The sequence below is a fragment of the Trachypithecus francoisi genome, unplaced genomic scaffold, assembly GCF_009764315.1.
Source record: "Trachypithecus francoisi isolate TF-2019V2 unplaced genomic scaffold, Tfra_2.0 Lachesis_group2, whole genome shotgun sequence".
In the NCBI taxonomy this organism is placed as follows: domain Eukaryota; kingdom Metazoa; phylum Chordata; class Mammalia; order Primates; family Cercopithecidae; genus Trachypithecus; species Trachypithecus francoisi.
In genome coordinates this window covers 127,859,199-127,882,403 of record NW_022681465.1, presented here as the reverse complement: position 1 = coordinate 127,882,403, position 23,205 = coordinate 127,859,199, and the positions used below count along the sequence as shown (strand labels likewise).

Below are 23,205 nucleotides of genomic sequence, written 5' to 3'. Positions count from 1 at the left end.
TGGGTCCCCAGGCAATATTTAGTAAACCAATAGTGTTATTGCCTGGCAGGGACCCTTTTAGAAAGTGCTGTTGTTGCGCAAACCTAAATATATATATATATATATACACATATATATATATATATACACACACATATATATGTATGTATTCTGGTTTAGCTAGGATTATGATGCATAAAATGTTGGTAATAGGTTTAAAAGATTAGCACAGACCAGCTTTCCATGAGATTGTTCTTTATATAAAAAAGTTAAATGCTATTTCTAATGTCATCATAAAAGTCAGGCTGGAGGATTATCGATTTTTTGGAGGCTTTTACTAGATAGCTTGATAATTGACTCTCTCAAGTTTTAACACTTGGCCCTGGGTTTGCTGTTTACCTTGCTCAAGCAATTTGGTGTAATTAATTTTTATAGCTGTATTTGCTTTTAGGGTTTATATTTTGGTGGAAAGCTATCTCTAGTCAAAACCTCATAGAATTACTTTTTTCTTTGAATTAAAACACAATTGTTTAAAATAAGAGTCTCATTTATAAAATTAAATAGAGAGTAAAATGCAAAATCTTTTAACATCTTTACAACTACATCAGATAGACATGTCTGTGGATAAGGATTGAAAAGAAACAAAACTGAACGCAGTTAATGTGTTAGGTAGTAGAATTGATCCACGTTTTTAGTAAAGAATAAGTAAACATAAGGAAAAAAGAGCATGAGGTGAGTTGTTGTTTGGCTGGTAACGTCAGTTTTGACAGTTTTATTCGGTTGGGGCCGCAACTATAGCTTGGCTGCGGGCAGGACACCGGCCCTCACAGGTTGCTGAGTTCCAACAGGGTCTGGTCCAAGATCTGATGAATCTCCACGTTCTCCTCCTTGGCACTGGCCAACGTCTCTTCTAGGTCATCCGTGGTTTTCTCCAACTTTGCCACAAACTCTGCTCTGGTCTCAGCCTCCTTCAGCTTCTCCTCCAGCAGTTTCATCTCCTCTTCATATTTATCTTCTTTGGTGGAATACTCCTCCTCTGGGGCCATCAGGGACTTGACGGTCTGGTCCATGGTTTGAAGTTTCTCCTCCAACTGTCTGTCGGCTCTCGGCCACCTCAGCTCTCTCTTCTGAGCGCTCCAGGTCTCCCTCCAGGATCAGCGGTTTCCTGGCCACCTCCTTGTATTTGCCGTCTGAATTCTCAGCGATGAGCTTGGCCTCCTTCAGCTGCACCTCCTCCGACTCCATCTTCTCCTCGCCCTTCAAGGCCGGGTTTTTATGACCTTCATTCCTCTCTCACTCTCATCGGCTGCCTTCTCGGTCTCCTCTAGCTTTTGCAGGGCTGTAGACAGCGCTCCTGGGCCCGGTCCGGCTCCTCCTCTTCCTGTTGAATGTGGCAGTTAAGGGAGGCCATATCCGCGTCAGCATCGGTGGCCTTCTCGGCTGCTCCAGTTTCTCCTGGGCCTCCTTCATGGATTGAGAATACTTTTCGCCTCTGTCCTCTTCAGCTTTTTCCGCTGCCCCTCCAGCTGCTTGCAGTGGTCCTCAGCTTGCTGCTTGTTGGCTTCGGCCTGCTCCAGGCGGTCGATGGCGTTCTTCTTATCCAGCTTTAGCATCTGCATCTTCCTGATGGCGTCCCTGGCCGGCGGGCAGGCGGTGAGGACTGGGTGAATCGGGCTGGCTGCGCGGACTCGGCGCACTGGTGGCAGGCGAGGAGGGCCGATCTGGACCGAGATTTATTTTATTTTTTTATTTTTTATTTATTTATTTTTTTGAGACGGAGTCTCGCTCTGTCACCCAGGCTGGAGTGCAGTGGCGTGATCTCGGCTCACTGCAACCTCCGCCCTCCCGGGTTCAAGCGATTCTCCTGCCTCAGACTCCGGAGTAGCTGGGACTACAGGTGCCCGCCACCACGCCTGGCTCATTTTTGGATTTTTAGTAGAGACAGGGTTTCACCATGTTGGCCAGGATGATCTCGATCTCCCGACTTTGTGATCCGCCTGCCTCTGCCTTCGAAAATGCTGAGGTTACAGGCGTGAGTGAGCCACCGAGCCCGGCCTGGGACCGAGATTGTTTTAATGCTTGTAAAAAAACTTTGAGTTGATGCTCATCTGTAGAAAGATTTGTCTTTAAAAATAGTCATTGATTATGCTGACCATTAACGTAATCGGTCAGAAATCACACATACTCCATAGACTTCTAAGAAGAAAGGAAAAACAAACAAAACAAAACAATGGGTGAAGGTTATAAAAAGATAAGTTCTCCAGCCTTGGAGAAGCATTCTTCCTCTTTTTCCTCCTCCTTTTTTTTTTTTTTTTTTAATCCACAGACTTGTTGGTAGTTGGTCTTTTGGGGATGTGTTTTTCACCACATGATACGGGAACTCTCAACATCTCTCAGGCTGACACCTTATTCTTTCTAATCTGATCAGACACAACATTTTAAAAAGAAAATAGTTTTGATTAGATGACTGTTTTTCGTTGTTAAAATTTTTTCTTAAATATTTTTAAATTGATTTTTAATGTGATACAAGGTGATTGCACAAAGTTAGAAATACAAAGTAAAAAGAGGAAAACAAAGAAAATTGCTAATTCCTCCATTCAGATTCATCATCGTGTTAAATGGTTTTATTTCATTCATTCCAGTCTCTTTTATTTTTCCTTTAATATGGGTACATGTTTGTATATATTTTTGCTAGTATAATAGAATAATGTGATAAACCTTTTTGTATACACATTTTGTGTACAGTTCTGACTGTTTCCTTAGGATCAGTTTAAACCCTAAGTTTTAATACTGTGAAGGCTTAGAGTTACTGTGGGGCTTTGGGCTGGAGAGAGGGATTGGTGATACTGAAGCTGTTGATTACAGGAGAAAAAGAACCCTGCTCGTGAAGTATTCCCTTCACTCCCACTTACAGTAATCTGGTGTTGTAGAGATAGCATGGAATTGTCTCTGGTTAGATTATAATTCTGAGGACTCCAGGTTGATTTTTACAGTGTATAAGAAGAAAAAGTTAGAAAAGGGTTTTATGCATGTAAGTCACTCCTAAAAAGTTGTGTAGAAAAATGAAAAGCTTATTTGAGATTATTATGTGCTATAAATATTCTGATCTATAAGTTCGATTTTTTTCCTTTGGGGAAAATATAAATCAGAGTATCTTGAGTATTCTTTCTTTAAAAGACAGCATGGGTTCAATAACGGAGACTCACAAATGGAGGAATAAGAGAAATATGAAGTTTTGCTTTTGCAAACATACTGAAGTGGAAAATAGAAAAGCTGAAATCAACAATAACAACCACAAAAACGCCACATCCATTTGGACTAAAATACATGTATATATAACACAACTTTCCAAGCATAAAACGAAAACTCTCACCAAGGGAATGAAAAAAATACCTTTTGAAAAACTGCTGAAATAGGCCTGTTGTTGAAATAGTTTTATTTCCCCTTTAGAAGATCTATTTACTACAATTCTGGGAGCGAGAGGGATGATTTTGAATAAAGAATAGAGCCATTTAAGATGTTGTGCAGAGTACCAGAATTTATGAAGACTGGTTTGAATTAAAACTAAATGTCACCAGCCAACAGAAATGTACATTTCATTTATTGTACTGGGAGCTGGGGAGGGCAGCAGGGATGAGCTTATACTTAACAGGACTCTCTTTTATATGGCACTAATTTTTAGGTGGAGAACTTAGTCCTTACAAAAACATGTGTTTCTCTCAAATCTTCTTAGCTGTTCAGATTAATTCATTAATTGGCAGGAGCTGAAATCATACCTCCTACTTGGGTATAGTACAAGATAAAAAAACTTCAAATATTAAATGCATTTATTCATTCAGCAAATTTGTACTCAGCAGCTGCTCTTTGCTGGATGTCATTCCCGCCACTGTGAGGACACCAGCAAACCAAAGAGACAGGTCCTTGTCTTTGGGACCCCTAGAGTTGAGGACAGATAATGCATAGGAAGAAACAGGCAAGTTATCTGTCAACAATTAAAACGGAATGATTGGGAGATGCTGGGGGAACACTTCAGGTTGGGTGGTCAGGGAAGGCCACTGTGTCGCACTGGAGAGCTCTCCAAGATGATTCCAGAAGTTCACCCCTTTCTCTTTTCAATTTAGCATATCTGTCTTTCCTCCTCCTGTGGCCTTTGTCTTCTTGCAAAGGACTTGCTATTATTATTTACTTTGACAGAGGAACTGTAAAACTGAAATAAAGATGCAGTTAAAAAAAAGAGAGCCTGAAATGCATTTTTTATAAATCGGAGGCTCAGGTGCACCATCCTTTTTTCAACTCCAAGAAAATCATAAATTATTTTATTAGAGGGAATTACCACAGCTCTAGATCTTAATGATTGCTGAACAGGAGGTTTTTTTTCTTTCCTAAACATCAAGTAGCTGCCAGTTTTAATTTTCTTTTGGAATTTACACATTAAAAACATTGTTTTAGCTGTTCAACAAAACTGTCTCTTATATCCAAGGGATGGTGCCAGAGTATGAAATGTGCAGCTTGGTTTGGTTTCTTCCCCTCTAGCCTGATTCACGAGTAAAAGCCAGCCTTGCATTTTATGACTGGAGGGGCAGTATTCAATATTAATAACTATGGAAAAAAACCAAATTCCAATTTTACTCTTTAATATCTTCATGCCCAGAAGTTTTATATTCAGGTGTCTGAGAGTGGGTCGACCACATTTCTGGTATCTTTTTTTTTTTTTCCGAGACGGGGTCTTGCTCTGTCGCCCAGGCTGGAGTGTAGTGGCATCATCTCGGCTCACTACAAGTTCCACCTCCTGAGTTCATGCCATTCTCCTGCCTCAGCCTCCCGAGTAGCTGGGACTGCAGCCCCCGACCACCATACCTGGCTAATTCTTTGTATTTTTCATAGAGATGGAGTTTCGCCATGTTAGCCAGGATGGTCTCGATTTCCTGACCTTGTGATCTGCCCGCCTCGGCCTCCCAAAGTGCTGGGATTACAGGCGTGAGCCACCACTCCTGGCCTCCAGTATCTTTACTTGATGGTGCTGTGAGGTTCTTTCACACAGATGATTAATGCAATAATTCTGGCACTTGGGATTTCAAGGACCAGTACAATGGCAAAAAAAAAAAAAAAAAAAAAAAAAAAAAAAATTAACAAATATTTATTCAGTGTTTGTTATATGTCACACACTGGTCTAGGGTATGGAGAAATAGCGGTGAACAACAACAACAAAAAGAAACTGGCAAAAATGATTGCCCGCTTGTAGAGTATATTCAAATAAGGGGGGGATAAAGTAAATATGTAAACAAGTAATGCCTCATGGTGATAAGTACTCAGAAAAAAGATTGCAGAGAAGGGATAAGGGGACAATCAGGGTGGAAGTGAGGCCTGCAATTTTACAGAGGAAAAAGATAAGCTTGGGAAGTTCTTCCTGAGTTGGCCACTTCTAAGGATAGATGGGAAGGGGGCCAGGCAGCAAGCCAATGTGAATGTCTAGGGAAGTTAGGAACAGCAAGTGCAAAGGCCCTGAGGCAAATGCATGCCTGATTCTGTCTAGGGCCAGTAGGGAGGCCAGTGTGGGCAGAGGGTGGGAAGAGGAAGGAGGAATTGTAGGTGATAGGCTCAGAGATGAAGGGTGAGATCATGTAGGTTCTTATCAGCCCTTAGAAAGACTCTTTGGATTTCGGTCAGAGTGAAGTGGAAAACCATTTCAGGATTGTGAACCTTAGAATGTCACGATTTGATTTTCTACAAATACACTAAAAGAGAGGAAAGGAAGAAGTAGAGAGACCAATTGGACACTATTTCAATAATCCAGGCAAGAGGAGATGGTGGGTTGGATCAGAGTAGTAGCAGTAAAGGTGGTGAGGAGTCTGATTTTGGATACATTTTGAAAATAAAGCCAACATGTTTTGCTGCCAGTTTGGATGAAGGATGTAAGATGTACAGAAGGGTTAACAATGAGTCCAAGGTTGTAGGCTGGAGCAAATGGAAGGATACAGTTGCTATTTACAGAGAACAAGAGGATTGGGGGGTCTTTTAGGGGAAAGATCAGGAGCTTAATTTTGGACATACTGAATTTGAGGTGCTCATTATTACCAAAATGGAGATGATAAGCAGGATGAGGAATGGAAAAATACTGAATATCAGAGGTCAGAAAAGTCAGGAAACTCCCCTTAATGCTAAAACAACAAGGTTATCTGGAAAGTCCCTAGCAGGGCAAGCGGCTGTTTGTGGTTTGGTCGAAGGGCGGGAACCAATGAACAACTGACTAATGTTTAACTTTAAATGTCAGCCAATTGTAAACCTACAACTGTAAAAATCCCCAGTGACTCTGTAACTTGCTGTAACTTGTTTGTGTCTGACTATAAAAGACGGCTGAACACCGATCTCGAGGTCTCTCCCTAGGATCTGATACCTAGCTGGAGGGAACCGAGTTCGAACTAGAAATAAAGCGATCCCTGCCGCTTGGCTTTGTCTCTGGACTCTGGTGGTTGCTTTCGGGTCATCGCGGGTCTGGGCATTACAAGGATGCTGGGAATGAGTGGTTGAGATTGGAGGTACACATTTGGGAGCAGTCAGCACTAGTGCGCATGCTCTGCACTGATGCGCACACTGGCTTCTATGTTGTTCTGTCTGTGACTTGCATAAAAACAGTCTTTGTGACACACTCAAATTGTAACCCAGTTCCAAGCCAGGTATCTCAAATGGTATCTCTGGTTTAATTCTGGATTGGGGGTGATTTTATTTATATTTTGTCAATATTCATTTTCCCCTCTCTTCAGTCACAACCATGCAGCTACTTATTATTCCTATTTCTTGAGGGGTGTTGGTAAAGGGTCTGCTATTGATTTATAAGCCAAAGCAAATTCAGCTCCTTTTGATACTCCTCTGAAAGGAGGCTCTCTTCGAGAAAGTTTTTGTTACCTTTCCAATTAATCCATCTTAGAGTTGATTATAATTTTAAGCTTTGTGATGCAATAATCTATAACATTTATATAGTGCCATTATCTCTTTCCAAGTACTTTATGAACATTTGTTAATTGCTTGCCGCATTACCCCACAAGGCAGGTAAAGTCCCATTTGCATTCACTGTAAGAGTTTCCCGACAGTGGGGGTTTGAGCCGTGAAGCGAATGCCCATCAAACACCTGGCCAGTTAGGGATAGAGGGATCAATAAGCAAGTAATGATGATGGCTTCATCTTCATTAATTAATATTATTTTAGTACCTCCAGCATTCCCTCATAAAAGTCAGAACCCCAAATGAAAATGGTGTTTTCTTTCCCTAGAGACTGTAACTGATGCGATCAACTTGAACAGATGGGATATATTAAGCACCAAGAGGGTGAATGAGGAGGTGGGCCCAAAGTGCCTTCAACACTTCTCATTATGAAAACAGAGAATTGTTACCCCAGAGGACTTTAAAGCGGTACTTAGTAATCTGGTAGAGTGATAGTAGAAGCATTTGGCTGACTAGCTAATTACAAAGGCAACTTCATTTTTGCTTACATTGTTAGAGATCTCAGGCAAAAAATGTTTTATTTATTAAAATTCACTCATTGACTGGTTTGTTGATACCTCCTATATGATAGGCACTTTATAGGCTCAAAGGCAGATAGCAATATATAAAAAAGACTAACATCTCTGCCCTCATGGAAATTTCTAGAGGGGGAATAATGATAATTAACATTTCAGTACTTAGCATATGCCAGACACTTTCTATCACTACATTTAACAAATCATTTGATTACAACAAGAGTCCTATCATTACCAATATTTTACAGAGAAGAAAACTGAGATATAGAGAGAATAAATTACTTGCTCAAATGCATAGTTAATACGTTATGGGGCTTTAGTCCAAAGATAACCACTATGCTTTAGTTTAGTTTTATTTTCTGCATGAAGTATTGTAGTTGAAGGAGATGATTGGTTTGAAGAATTCACCTTAGCTACTTAAAATGATAAATTTCAACATATTGATCATAAATTCTTAGGAGCCAAAATGCATGCGTGGAGAATTATGTCACAGGTCAAACGAAAAAATTGGTCTTACATTGTTTTTCTCCAAGTTTTTGCCTAGAGCAAGTAGAACTTGGGTATTCCATACTCACATCTTCTCTTTCCTGTTCATCTATATTTAATGAAGACTGCTGGCTCTTTCAGATAAGTCTTATGTCTAGGATATTTGGAAATGATAACTCAGGGCTGGCCTTGAGCAAAGTGGTAAAGTAAGTTGAGTTAGGAATCTTAGATGCTCCCGGTTTCTCACCATTTTCCCACCCTCTTTTTGCTCACTGACTTTACAACACCTTTTCAGTTCCTTTGTACAAATGAAATGAATAAAAATAGCTTAAATTTAACTCTCTCCTCAGTCAATAACTTTACAGATTTTATAGATTTACTTTTCATGAAGAAATTTCATGCAAGCATTAGAGCCTGGGCAAGTCTTGGGAGGACGTCTCAAAATACCTTTTTAGTATAGGCGAAGAATGACACAGAAAAAGAGTAGGAACTTTCAGGTTGGATAGAATTGAGTTTTACTTCTGACCCAATCCTTTAAAATTGTGGGGCACTGGAAAGAAAAATAAAACCATTGGAGTCTCATTTTCCTAATCTAACTAGGATTCAATAATTTCTAATGTATGTGAATTGAGCTTTTCTGTGCCTAGTTACTTGATAGGCGCTTAATAAATAGTTGTTGTTTGTTAATGTTCATTCAACATATGTTTGAATTCTTGTTATGTATGGGCTAGGTTCTAGGGAGAGAAATTATGGTGCAATGCAAATACCATGAGTGCTAATGAAAAAGGCAATAAAAATGGTCTTCATTCTGAGTCTCAAACAATAGACGAATAGGGTGTCCCCTCTTCCATCTCTTCTCCATTTTTTTTCTTTGCATTGATGAGAACAGTAATCACTAAAACACTTTTCTTAGTGTCTTTTATCATCTCCTATTTTAGTAAGAATTTACTGATCGTATTGCCCTTGGTCTGTTCTAAGCTTCAAGAAATTGGCCATGAATATCGTTCTTTCTGTTCCTGTGGGTTCCTCATCACTGCTTCCCCTGCTCTTTCGTCTGAAGATATGGAGCCTGGACATTCTGAGTGCAGTTCCTACATTATTAATGTCTGTGCTGCACTGCCTCCCTGAAATAGTGATGATCTGAATTAGGCTGTCTTGGGAATAAAGTAGAGGAGTGGATTCTAAACCTAAGTGTAAGTGGGAAGCAAAGGAGAGGAAGCTGTTTCACAGCAGCACCGTTAACCAGAACCATGAACACCTCCAATGTGTGAGGGAAAGGGTGATAGGCCGTGAAAGAGACTAGAATTTGGAGGGAAGGTCTGGGCTGAGGGGAGAGATGAGGTATGTATCAGGAAGCCTTCTACATAATGATGATATTTAATTTAATGACACTGGATTAACATACCAAGAACACCAAGGGGGTAGGTAGAGAAATATAAAGAGTAGAGAGGAGGGTCGAGGTACTGCTGCGGGGAAACTCACATTTAGTGAAGGAGCAGCAAGAGGACCTGAGTTAGATCAGACACCTAGGAAAATAATGGCCCTATGGGAAAAGGGAGTTCTGGAAGATAAACTGACAAGATTGTGAATGGTTACATAGGGAATTAGAAGAATGAGAACTGAAAAATAGCTCTAGAATTTTTTGGTGAAGTGGCCATTAGGAATCTTCAAAGAAAGACATGGGCATGGTAGTTTGAACAGATTACTGTAGAATAAGAGTGAGTGAGTAATCTAAGGGAAGGAGCTAAGTATGAGCTACTCTTTCAAGATCTTGAATGTCGGAGAGAGGGAGGGAGGCAGAGAGACAGAAAGTCAAAGAAGACTTGAGAGTGATGGGACCTCAGGGTAGGTAGATTAGGAGACAAGTTTAGGCGTAGGAAAAGGTTCAAGTAGAGAGACAGAGAGTAAATACAATCTTAAGTCTCATCTTAGAGAAGAAGAGTGGGGACCGGGCATGGTGGCTCACACCTGTAATCCCAGTACTTTGGGAGGCCGCGGCAGGTGGATCACCTGAGGTCAGGAGTCGGAGACCAGCCTGACCAACATGGTGAAATGCCATCTCTACTAAAAATACAAAAATTAGTCAGGCGTGGTGGCATGCACCTGTAGTCCCAGCTACCTGGGAGACTGAGACAGGAGAATCGCTTGAACCCAGGATGCGGAGGTTGCAGTGAGCTGAGGTTGTGCCACTGCACTCCACATTGGGTGAAAGAGTGAGACTCTGTCAAAAAAAAAAAAAAAAAAAAAAAGAAGAGTGGTAGTTCTTTGTTTTAGGACTAGTGTAAAGAAAATAGATTAGATATAGGATAATCTATTGAGGAGGATGAAGTAATGATATAATTTAAGGAGAGAGTTAAAACTTAATATAGGCATTTTGTTATCTTTATAGTTGTCTCAGTTAGTTTTATTTTTGAACAATAATCATTCCAGATGAGAAGGATAGTAGATATTTATATTGTAACACATCACCCGTTTCACAGTTTTCATCAGTAATACTTGTAGGCATATATGTGCTTTAACATTAAACTTTTACCAGTTTAATTAATAACAAGACTATCAATATAGAAATTTGTGATTTTACTTTTGAATTTTTCATTATTATCACCTTGAGTATATAGAATTGCTTTTCTATTTTCTATTTCTATTCACACATTCATTTTAATCATATTTTATGATAAAGAATGGTGTAGATTTTAAGAATTGAAATTATCTAAGGGATCATACAGTCTAAACCATAGATTAATTTCAACTTATTAGCAGCCAATAGTTTTGTGTCGCTTGTGTTTTACTGAAGACATGGCCTTCCTTAGAGTGATGGAATAATCCTATTTCCACAGCTCTGTCTCTAGAGAGACAGGTAGGGAGCTGAGATTTTGGACAGCCCAGTTATTATTCATGTGGCTTCAGTATATTCTCATGTCACAGGGTACGCTAATATCTGTCTCATGCAGTTCTTGAAGCAAATATGAGAAATTACACTTTTTAAATCCTTTGAATAGTTAAAATGTACAAAGATTCATATTTAATGTTAGTTACAGGCCTTGGAGAAATCTATTGGCTTACTTCGATGATCACTATTTTACAAGTTTTGAATTCTGTTAATTATAAGATGTGATATATTAATTTAAAAATAAAAATTTTAGGCTGGGCATGGTGGCTCATGCTTGTAGTCCCAGCACTTTGGGAGGCTGAGAAGGGCAGATCACTTCAGGTCAGGAGTTTGAGACCAGCCTGGCCAACATGGCAAAATCCTGTCTTTACTAAAAAATACAAAAATTAGCCTGGCATGGTGGCATGTGCCTGTAATTCCAGCTACTGGGAAGGCTAAGGTAGGAGAATGGCTTGAACCCAGGAGGCAGAGGTTGCAGTGAGCCGAGATCATGCCACTGTACTCCAGCCTGGGCGACAGAGTGAGACTCCATCTCAAAAAAAAAAAAAGAAAAAACCAAAAACCAAACAAAAAAAACAAACAAACAACAAAAAAGATTTTAGTTTTATTAATTTAGTATCCAATGTTTTTATTTAAGCACTCAACATAAGTTTAACATTCTGTGTTTACCATGTTACCCACTTCCAAGATAGATGATAAAAAGTGTTAGATTCAAAGACAAGTGTTTACAAATACCTACTATATGCCTAGCATTTTATGCAGTGTTCGGTGGTGTGGAATCTTATTTGAGAATAAAATTAAATATAAAATCGTCCTTTTTAAGACTGAATAAAGATGGCCAACTAGATGTAGCCAGGAGAAGCATCTGCCACTGAGGGAGCAGGGCATCAGGAAGACTGGCATACTCCAAGAAGATCATTGGAGGGAAGGCATTGAGAGTGGATAAAGGGAGGACACAGATGCTTGGCTGAAGAGGGAGGAAACTGGGAACCCTGCACAGGGCTACTATGCCATGCACAGGGACTCATTCCAGGCCCAGTGACTCCTGGAGCAAGGGTAAGTTGAATAGGCAAGCAGTGACATGCTCTCACCATGGATCTCTGGAATCCTGAGAGCCGGAGACCCCAACACTCCCATGGACACCTGAGCTGGGAGGGAGAGCTTCTTAGAGGTAGTAAGGGCAGGACTCCAGCCTCTGTGGAGCCCTGAGGGTTTGGTACAGGAATTTCTGCAATGGAGCATGGCCAGGAACGCTCATTCCTCAGACTCATCATGCTTCCCTAGGAGACATTAGCCTTAAGGGAGCTGTTAGACTGGAACAGAGCAGGGTGATCTTGCCTGTGAGATCAGGCTATTCCCAACTCTGCTGGCCTCTCTCAGGGCCCCAGCCTGGCTGAGCTTGTTTGTGGTGCAGCCCCGGATGCCCAGTTGGGCCACATCATAACTCCTTTGCTGGTAGACTGTGCTTGACCACCAAAGAGCTCCAGTAGAGTAGCCCCCACTGACACATACCCTTCCTTATACCATATGCAAAAATAAACTCAAGATGGATTAAAGACTTGAATTCAAAACCTAAAATTATAAAAACCCTTCAAGGTTACCTAGGAAATAACATTCTGGACATAGGACCTGGCAAAGATTTCATGAAGAAGCTGCCAAAAACCATTGCAAGAAAAAGAAAACTTGACAAATGGGACCTAATTAAATGAAAGCGATTCTTCATAGTGAAAGACACTATCAGCAGAGTAAACAGACGAGCTACAGAATAGAAGAAAATATTTGCATACTATGCAATATCTGGAATCTATAAGGAACTTAACAAGCAAAAAAACCAACAACTCCCTTAAAAAGTGGTCAAAGGACATGAACAGACAATTTTAGAAGGAAGATATACATGCACCCAACAAGCATATGGAAGAATGATCAACATCACTAATTATTAGAAAAATGCAAATGGAAACCACGATATACTATAATATCTCATAACAGTCAGAATGGTTCTTATTACAAAGTCAAAAAGTAACAGATACTGTTGATGTTGTAGAGAGAAAATAATGCTTATACACTGCTTCTGGGAATGTAATTTAGTTCAGTCACTGTGGCGAGCAGTTTAATGATTTTTCAAAGAACTCAAAACAGAATTACCACTTGACCCAGCAATCCCACTATTGGGTATATACCCAAAGGAATATTAATGGTTCTACCATAAAGACACATGCCTATGTATGTTCATCACAACACTATTTACAATAGCAAAGATATGGAATCAACCTAAATGTCCATCAGTAGTAGACTGGATAAAGAAAGTGTGGTACATATACACTGTGGAATACTATGTGGCCATAAAAAAGAAAAAGATCTTTTTTTTTTTTTTTTTTTTTCAGCAACATGGATGGAGCTAGTGGCCATTATCATAAGTGAACAAACATAGGAACAGAAAACCAAATACAGCATATTCTCAGTTATAAGTGGCAGCTAAACCTTGAATCCACATGGACCCAAAGAAAGGAACAACAGACACCATAGTCTACTTGGAGGTGGAGGGTGGAAGGAGAGTGAGGATCAAAAACCTACCTACTGGGTACTGGGTACTGTAATTATTACCTGGGTGATACAATAATCTGTACACCAAAACACCATGACATACAATTTACCCATATAACAAACCTGCACGTGTACCACTGAACCTACAATAAATGTTAAAAAGTTATATATAAAATTGCCAAAATGCAAATGTTTACAGCTTATATCTATACTGTAAGGTTGAAGAACAGGGAAAATCATTATGCATTGTCGTTGTTTGAGACAACTCCATTACAAAGGAGGCTCGAGATAGATTCTGATTATGGGAAGAATCTGAGGTAAGTGGAAAGGTGAATAGACAGTTTCAACTAGCACCAGCCTATAGTATTTCATTTTAGCTTATAATCATAAATTGTTTATAGCAATTTCTGTCTGTATACTTAGACATGAGTATAAAAATCTCAAACATCTTAAATTTTAATCATTAGGTGTCACAGCAGCATCAGCACTCAAACACAGGACTCTGCACACAGACAAGTTCATAGCTGGTAAAGTACTGGAAAGTTCGGGGGAGACAACTTCTGCCATAGTTTTGGGGAAATGATGCAGGAAAGTTCCTTTTATTTCTTCAAATAGTGAAAAACTCTTATTTATCACTGAGGGGCTACAATGAACTATTTACTTATTTTCAGTAAAAACAAACAAATGATCAATTGATTGGACAAAGCTCCTGAATAATAAAAAAGCTTTATTAGAATGTTAAATTTACACATAGTATTAACCCATTTATGCCTGAGGTGGCAAGTTTTTGCATTTCTTGCAATCAGACCTTGGTGATGACCTTCAACAGTAGGATGTAAATAACTCGCATGTTCTTAGTGTTCCAATAATGGAACACTAGGCATAAATATTAAGGGCCAGGGCATGAATCCAGTGGGAGAGAAACAAATTTCCCCACAGTGTGTTGTTTCCAGAAGAGGGAGGGACACTAGGAACAAACATCCGCCCTTATATAGTTGAAGTCTGTGTCCATTGTAGTATCTGATATTCCCTATGTAATACTGTAAGTGGAAAATTTCCCTGAGTTTGGTTCTTGTAAAAATGTTTTGCTTTCAGAATTGAGTCACAGAATGCTCAAATCTAACAGCATTGCCTGTTGGATTAATGAAAGTACAAGAAGGTTGCTTTGATAGCGCACTATTGCAGTACAACCCAGGTACTTTATATCTTTTTCCCTTCTCCACTCTCTCTGTAATCCCCCTGTTCCCTCTCTAGGTTTCTTACCTCCTGGTCACAAAATGGCTGCCAAATATCCATAAGCTAAATCCTAATGTGAGTGAACATGATCAAGGTAGGAAACAGAAGATCTGTCAGAGTTACAAAAGGGATAGATTTTAGGTTCTTTTATCTTTTTGTAAGGCACAAAAAATCCCAGGAAAACTCCAGCAGATTTGTTTTATTTAAAAAAATCAGTTTCATTGAGGTATAATTTATAGTAACATTCACCAAGGTTAAGGATGCAAGTTAAGCTTTCACCAATGTATACAGTCATGCAACCCATACCACAATAATTCAGAAAGTCAAGATGTTCCCAGATAGACTGACATTTCTTCAACCGACTATCTTAAAAATTCTTCTGTCCATAATGATATTTTTATAGAGCTGATCCTTGGATCTTAATGAAAGCTGACATTTCAATAATAGCTAACCTTTATTAAGTGCTTTCTGTGTGCTAGTCACTACACTAAATGTTTGCTGTACTTTACCTCCTTTAGTATTTTTGAAGTTTGATCATGTTCGGACTTGATATTTATCAATATATAATAGTTGCACATATATTCAAGGTACATGTGATATTTCGATACATGTTTATAATGTGTAGTGATCATATCAGAGTAATTGAGATATTCATCACCTGAAACCTGTATCTTTTATTTGTGCTCGGAACATTCATTCTTTTCTTCTAGCTATTTTGAAATATACAATATATTATTATTAATTATAATCTCCCTAATATCAAATATTAGAACTTATTCCTTCTATCTAATAGTATTTTTGTATCCATTAACCAACTTCTCTTCATTCCCCACTCCTGCTTTCCTTCCCAGACTTTGGTAACCATCAATCCACTCGTTTTAAAATTTTTAAAACAACAGGGTGGGATAGGTTTTATTAACAGGGCTGTCACTAGTATATATGGTGCCTTTGTGTGAAATAGCAAAAGGTAGCCCCTCTGCTTAGACAAGGCCGTCTAAGTAGACCAGGGATGGAGTCTGGCTTTCTCTTTCCTCCTAGACATCTTTGTGGAGTACATACAATTTTGGATGAGAAAGCTTACTCAACTGTTCCTATTTTACAGTACAAAAACTTCATCTTTAGAGGAGTGAATCAGCCCATTCTAGGTTGTGCAGTATGGGGCCTATCTTGACTTTCAATGATGGGATTTTACTCACCAGTATCATTGTTAAGTCCATGCAGAAATGTCCTTGGCTAAACAATTCCTTGAATTTCTTTGTAAGATTTTGCCTCCTTCTTATTCAGTATTTACCAACTCTCATATATTTATTCAGGCTTATCTCTTTCCTCATTGATTTAATAGCATGAAATCATTTTCTCAGTTATGACACTATTAACTATTATTGCAATTACTATTTGTTCATAGAACCTCATATGATTTTATCTTTTTAGTGGAAATTAGCTATAGCTGATAATTATTACAGTAATTTTAAATTGACTAGTTACTAGCATTTCATATAAATTTGTTTGCATTGAGACACATGAAAAGCTCATATCTATTAAGTTTCCTATTTTTGATAAAATTATTCTTGCTTTTATTAGTCATAGATGGTATTAGGGTCTAATGAAATTGCTTGATGATGCCATAGCATAAAATGAAAAATCTGGTCAAACATTATATGCCTGGAACAATTTTTAAGTAATTTTATGATTTTAAAGCTGTCATGGAAAGTCTCAGGAGAAATATCTTTGGGAATTGCAAAAGCAATTGTGTTTAAAATGAATTGTTTAGAGTTTGTTAGTCTATACTGGATTTTCAAATACAAATTGTAACTGGAATTTTCTTCTTTTTCTTGAGATTGAGAGAAAGTAAATTAAAATTAGATGTTCATTTCTTGCTATTTAAGTCCATGGTTTACCCATCTTGCCTCCTGAAAAATAGGTATAATTAGATCTCTTGCATAATTAACTCACTATTCTATAAAAAGCAGTGTACAGATTATTGAGAAACTAGAAATAATGGCAGAAAAGTCTCCCAATTAGAAAATGATTGATTAATTTGTTGCAGTTGATAAAATATTAGTGTCTATTTGCAGATTCTAGGACTAGAAAGCAAATAACTCAACCTGTATCATCTATTGTGACTTAAAATCAAAGTGGCTGTCAATTACTTTGAGGCACGCTCCTTTTTGGCATGAACTTACTGTTTTTTTCTGTTTTGTGTTTGTTTCTCAGCAACAACATTTCTCCTTGAAATTTCACAGCAGATCTCTTAAGCAAAAGAAGATTTTTTTTTTTTTTTTTTTTTAGCTACACTTTTATGTTTGGGACAGCACATTACTCTAGAGCTGTAGATCTTAAAGTGTGGCTCTTCTTTCAGCTTTCGGTAGCATTAGCATCACCAAGGATCTTGTTAGAAATGCCAGTCCTAGGGGCCCATCCCAGAGCTGTTGGATCAGAAACTGGGATGGGCCCAGGGATCTGTGTTTCAATAAATCCTTCCAGGGGATGATGATGCATGCAAAACTTCGAGAACTACTTTTCTAAAGGAACTTAATACAACCAAATTAACTATGTTGCTATTAATTATTTGCAATATTTTAGTCTTGGGTAGAATTGCTAAGTCACAGGATATGAATATATTCAACTATAGCAGGTAATGCTAAGTAGTTTTATAAGTACCTGTTCTAATTTAGAGTTCTACCAGTAGTAAATAAAAGTCTTACTGTGTTATCTCTAACTTTGTCAGACATTTTAATTTTTATAGATCTGGTGGGTGTGAAATGGTATCAAGTTATGGTTTGAATTTGACTGTACTTAATGACCTTTAGCATCTTTTCATTTATTTATACGTTTGTTGGTCAGTTACATTTATTTACACTTAAGTAAATTGTTTACTTTTACCTTATCATTTCTCAATTGGGTTTTCTTTTTTGATTCATAGGAGTTTTAAAAATATTCTGGATACTAATCCTTTGTCATTTTGTGTTTCATATCTTTTCCCTGGTTATGATTTTTACTATCACTTTTCCTGATGTATCACTGAAGAAGTTCACAATTTTAATGTAGTAAGATCTATTTGTCTTAATTTATAATTTTCGCTCCTATGATTTGTTTAAAAACTTACTCTTTATGCAGAAAACAGAGAACTATTCTCTGATTTTTTTTTCTAGAAGATGTTTAAGGCTTTAACATTTAAGTTTTTATTATACATAAGTATCATACATGTACCTATATATAAAATTATATATGTATACACATATTTTAGTGAGGTTTGATTCACATATAATAAAATATATACCCATTTAAAGTGTATACTTTGGGTTTTGACAAATGCATACACTGGTAACCACTACCACAAGCAAGAGGTTGAATATTTGCATCACCTCAAAAAGCTCCCTTTACAGTCTGTTGCTCCCAAGTCACCTGGCCTCGACCAACAACTTATCTGTTGAATAATCAGAGATTTGTTTTGTCTTTTCTAAGAATTTTGTATGAACGGAACCTTACAGTACGTATTATTTTGCATCTTGCTTCTTTCACTCAGCATAACGTAATTGAGATTTATCTGTGTTGTTGTATGTAGCAGTAGTTGTTTTCTTCTTACTTTCTATTTGCCAAGTCTCATTCCATTCTACTGTGGGATAGTCCACAATTTGTGCATTTATTTACCTGTTAATAAATTGCTTCCAGTTTTGTAAAAATTATTTTGGAAAAAGTTGTCATGAATATTTGTATTCAAGTTGTGGTATGGACATATGTTTATATAGCTTGGAAAAATAGCTAGGAATAATAAGTTAATATTTAACTTCATAAAAAACTACCAAAGTGTTTCAAAAGTAGTCCTATTTTGTATTCCCACCAGCCATGTATGAGAATTCTAGTTTCTTCACATTCTCTCCCACACTTGGTATTGATAGTCATTAATTTTAGGTATTTGAATGTGTGTTTAGTAATATCTTGTTGTGGCTTCTGTTTGCATGAAATTGGTTTTTGTGATGTATGGGAGATATTCAATTTCATTCTTTTTTTTTCATCTGATCAACCAATTGTCTCAGTACCATTTAGTGTATAATACATAATTTCTTCATCAATATGCAATGATAGTTCTATCATATCCTGAGACGATACTAAAACTATGTAAAAACCGCTATGAAAATGGGCACTCTCCTTTTTTTAGAGCTTGGAGTAAAATGTAGAAGTTTAACAGGCATATTTAATTTCATGCTTTAAGTTAATCAATATTTTAATAAGCTTCCTTTAGAAATTAGAATGCTTGTTAGTAAAATCACCACTTATTCAACCCTAACTTATTCTCTTCTTGCTCAGTGTCTTATCTGTTTTTTCTCTTTTAAAACATTCTTAGCCTTGAAGCTTTAGATGTGTTTTTTAAAAATCCTATGTTTTTTCTATAATTTTCAGTGGTCTGTACTTGATCTGTACTCCAGATATGTGGTTAACAGTATTGCTGGCCGTGAAAGTCCTCTTCGTTTTAAGATTTATACTTCCTCTGAGTAAAAGAGAAGTAGGTATCCCAGAGAGAGAATATGAAAAATATGAAAGTAGGAAGGTGAAAATTAAAAATCACCTATAATCTTTTCTTCCAGACATAATCATAATCTGCATTTTTTGTTTCCATTTGTTTATCAAAATTATACATACAAATGTTAAAGAAAAAGTGATTTGGAATCACTTAGTGTTGAAAGTTAGTCTTTAGCACTTTCCCCTTCTCAATTCTATTCTTCTTTTTTTTTGTTTGTTTGAGACAGAGTCTGACTCTGTCGCCCAGGCTGGAGTGCAGTGGCCTGATCTCGGCTCACTGCAAGCTCCGCCTCCTGGCTTCACGCCATTCTTCTGCCTCAGCCTCCCGAGTAGCTGGGACTACAGGCACCCACCACCCACGCCTGGCTAAGTTTTTGTATTTTTTTGGTAGAGATGGGGTTTCACCATGTTAGTCAGGATGGTCTTGATCTCCTGACCTCGTGATCCGCCCACCTCGGCCTCTATTAAAGTACACACTATTTTTAGTGTGTACTTTAACATTCTTTAAGTATGTGGTTTGTTCTAGAAGCATTATTAAGACTTTTGTGTTTGACTACTGTTAAATTGTAAAATTAAAACCTAATAAAAAGTATTTACAGAATTGTGACTGTATATTTGGAAATTTTAATATAAATAAAAGTATTTTAAGACATAAGGCCAATAATAAATATATGTAGCTATAGTCACAATTGAGAAAATGTGTTGTAAAATACATCAAGTTTGCAATATTATTTGAGTTAAGAACTATGTTTGGTCTATTTCTGAGTCAAGGATGTTAAATTGTGCTAATGTTTAGTTTTATATCACATTTTTTGTAGAAACCCTATTGTGCAGTAAATAGTGTAAATTGAATTAATTTGTTTTTATGTTTCCATGACAAAATTTATACTTTCATCTTCAAAGTAGACGCTTCAAATTTATTTTCTAATATTTAAATTCCCTAGTTAAGAGTGGAGACAGGAAGATTTAAAATGTCTAATCTCTTAGGGTTTAAAAATACAAGCAATTATTGTGTGTGTTGGATTTATTACTTTGTAGATTAAAATCAATGGGATTTTTGCAATTAATGACAACATTGCATATAATGGTCTTATGGTATTAATAGTCTTAGTAAGCCATCTGTAGCAGTTTTCAATTCTCAACATAATTGCATAGAGTAGTTTGTGTTTTCCAAGGAAAAATCTCTGGCAAACTATGCCTCATTTGACTTCTATTTTAAGCTAATCCCCTGACTCAATCTTAGATCTATGAGTTACTCTTATTTGGAGATTTGGGGGTTTGCAGAAGTGTGGAGATAATAAAACCACGATTTGATAAGTTGCATACTGTTCAGGGATGGCAGGTTCTTCCTATACCAATTCAGTGTTTTATTGTTTCTGTATGTGTGTGGGTGGGGTGGGGGAAGGGTGAAAAGAGCATTCTGTCCTTCCACTTGGGTGTGCAAGTTTATCATTTGCACTTAAGAATGTGTCATCTATCTAGAATAATCAGTTGGGTGAAATGAAATCTGTGAACTGACATTTAGTTATGGGACACAGGTGATCATTTCTCTCCTAACATGTCAATGTGTGCCTGTGAATGAAATCCAAAGACCTTTTTGTTTTTCCTAGTGTGAACTTCAAGTACAAGAGTTGAGTTGTTTTTACTCAATTCATAGTAATCTCATTGTTATATTTTGGTGTGTGACCCTCCAAATCTCATGTTGAAATTTAATCGCCAGTGTCAGACGTGGGGCCTAATTGGTGGTGATTGGGCCATGGGTGCAGATCCCTCATGAAAGCCTTGGTGCCATCTTCCCTGAAGTGAGTTCTTGCTCTATTAGTTCCCAGAGAGCTGGTTGTTAAAAGAGCCTGGCACCTCCCTCCTCTCTCTTCCTTTCTGGCTGTGTGATTTCTGCACAGACCTGCTCCCTTTCATTTTCCCTGAGTGGAAAAGCCTGAAGCTTTCACTAGATGCCCAGTCTTCCAGCCAGCAGAATTGTGAGCCAAAATAGACCGGTTTTCTTTATAAATTACCCAGTCTCAGGTATTTCTTCATAGCAACACAAACTGAATCAAGACACTTATCACTGCTTTACCTTTCATCTTCTATGGCTTTTTTTTCTTTTATCTTCTACCCTGATTCTACCCTATATATAAGCATCGTCTTCATTGAATTTAACATATAACATACCATGTTATATGTTGTTCATATGTTCATTTAGGTATATGTCTGTAACAAACATGCTGCTTTATTCTGGGGTGTCTTCAGTTTATGTCGATGACATTATGCTACAAAATACACTCCTAATATTTTCTCTCAACATTAAAAATATTTTATTTATTATTAACTATTATTTGCTATTTTATGTTTCCATTATATGTATTTATTACATTTTACTTACCCATTCATTTAGTGATCAAAATCTTGTAGGCCTCCAGCATCCTGATATGAGAAAAAATGCTTTAATTATCATCTTCGTATGTGGCTCACTCTTTAAGGACAATTGTTGGGTGCTGGGATGTTCTCACCCTCAGTGTTCTTCCACCAGTAGTTCACGAGGCTTTCAGCAGTTGATGCTATCTGACCTTTTAAATTTTGCCATTCTAATGTATGTAAAGTGGCATCTCCTTTAAATTTGGATTTCTCTGATTACTAATAAGGTTAAACATCATATTCTTATAAACCATTTAAGGTTTTCATTTTTGTAAATTGCCTATTCATAGCCTTGCTCATTTTACTTATAGATTTCCATTTTTTTTGATGATTTATGAGAATTACTTTTATATTTTTGTACTTATTCCCTTGACTGTCTTAAATATTGTGAATGTCTTCCATCAGTCTGTCATTCATATTTTGTTTATGACATGCTTCACTGAACATGAATCTTTCATGAAATTTGATTGCATTAAAATTAATTTTTCCCTTTATAGTATCTATTTTGACTATTTAAAAAACTGATTTCCTAATCTACCCCCAAGGTCTCAAATATATTCTTTTATATTTTTCCTTTAGCTCCATAGTTTTGTACATACTGTGTTTTTCCCTTTATATAGAGAATTTACTCCATAATGCATCCTATTCCTACTGATTTATGATGCCTCTTTATTACAAAGCTACTATATTTTTTCCCACTGGCTTAATAGTCTATTCTTGCACCAATTACTACCTATTTATTGATCTATCTCTATCTATCTATCTGTCTGTCCATTCCATCAACTATCTTTAACTGTTTGGCTTCATAATATCTGCTAAAGCAAGTTATTCATTTTCTTTTTCTAAACTGTCCTGCTGACTGATTCTGTGTTCTTACATGTAATTGTGGGAAGGCACCTATCAAATTGCAAATTTTACTCAATTTTTTTTTGGAATGACATGATATAAATAGAGTAGTGGAGTGACAATTGATGTGTTTTAACCGTTTAATGGTTTCATCCTGGAACATAGTATAACTTTCTACTCAGTTTTAAAAATCTTTAATAGAGTTATTATTTTTTCCTGCACTTGTTAGGAAGACATTTTATTTATTTGTTAACTTTTCAGTTCAGGGGTATATGTGCAGGTTTGTTATATAGGTACACTTGTATTATGGGGATTTGTTGTATAAATTATTTCATCACCCAGGTGGTAAGCCTAGTACCCATCAATTATTTTTCTCTTCCCTCCCTCCACCCTCCTATAGGCCCTGGTGTGTGTTGTTCCCCTCTATATGTCCATGTTTTCTCATCATTAAGTTCCCATTTATAAGTGAGAACATGTGGCATTTGGTTTTCTGTTCCTGCATTAGTTTGCTGAGGATAATGGTTCCATCCATGTCCATGCAAGGATATGATCTCATTAGTTTTTCATGGCTGCATAATATTCCATGGTGTATGTGTACCACATTTCTTTACTGTCTACCACTGATGGGCATTTAGGTTGATTCCATATCTTTGCTATTGTGAATAGTGCTGCAGTGAACATATGCATGCTTGCGTCTTTATAATAGAACAATTTATATTCTGTTGGGTATATACCCAGTAATGGGATTGCTAGGTCAAATGGTAGCTCTGTTTTT

General features: G+C 37.3%; 1 pseudogene; it reads right to left on the bottom strand.

Annotated features, from left to right (window-relative positions):
• Positions 1-617: 617 nt before the first annotated feature.
• On the bottom strand, positions 618-1,709 carry LOC117066098 (annotated as a pseudogene).
• Between the last annotated feature and the right edge of the window lie 21,496 nt (positions 1,710-23,205).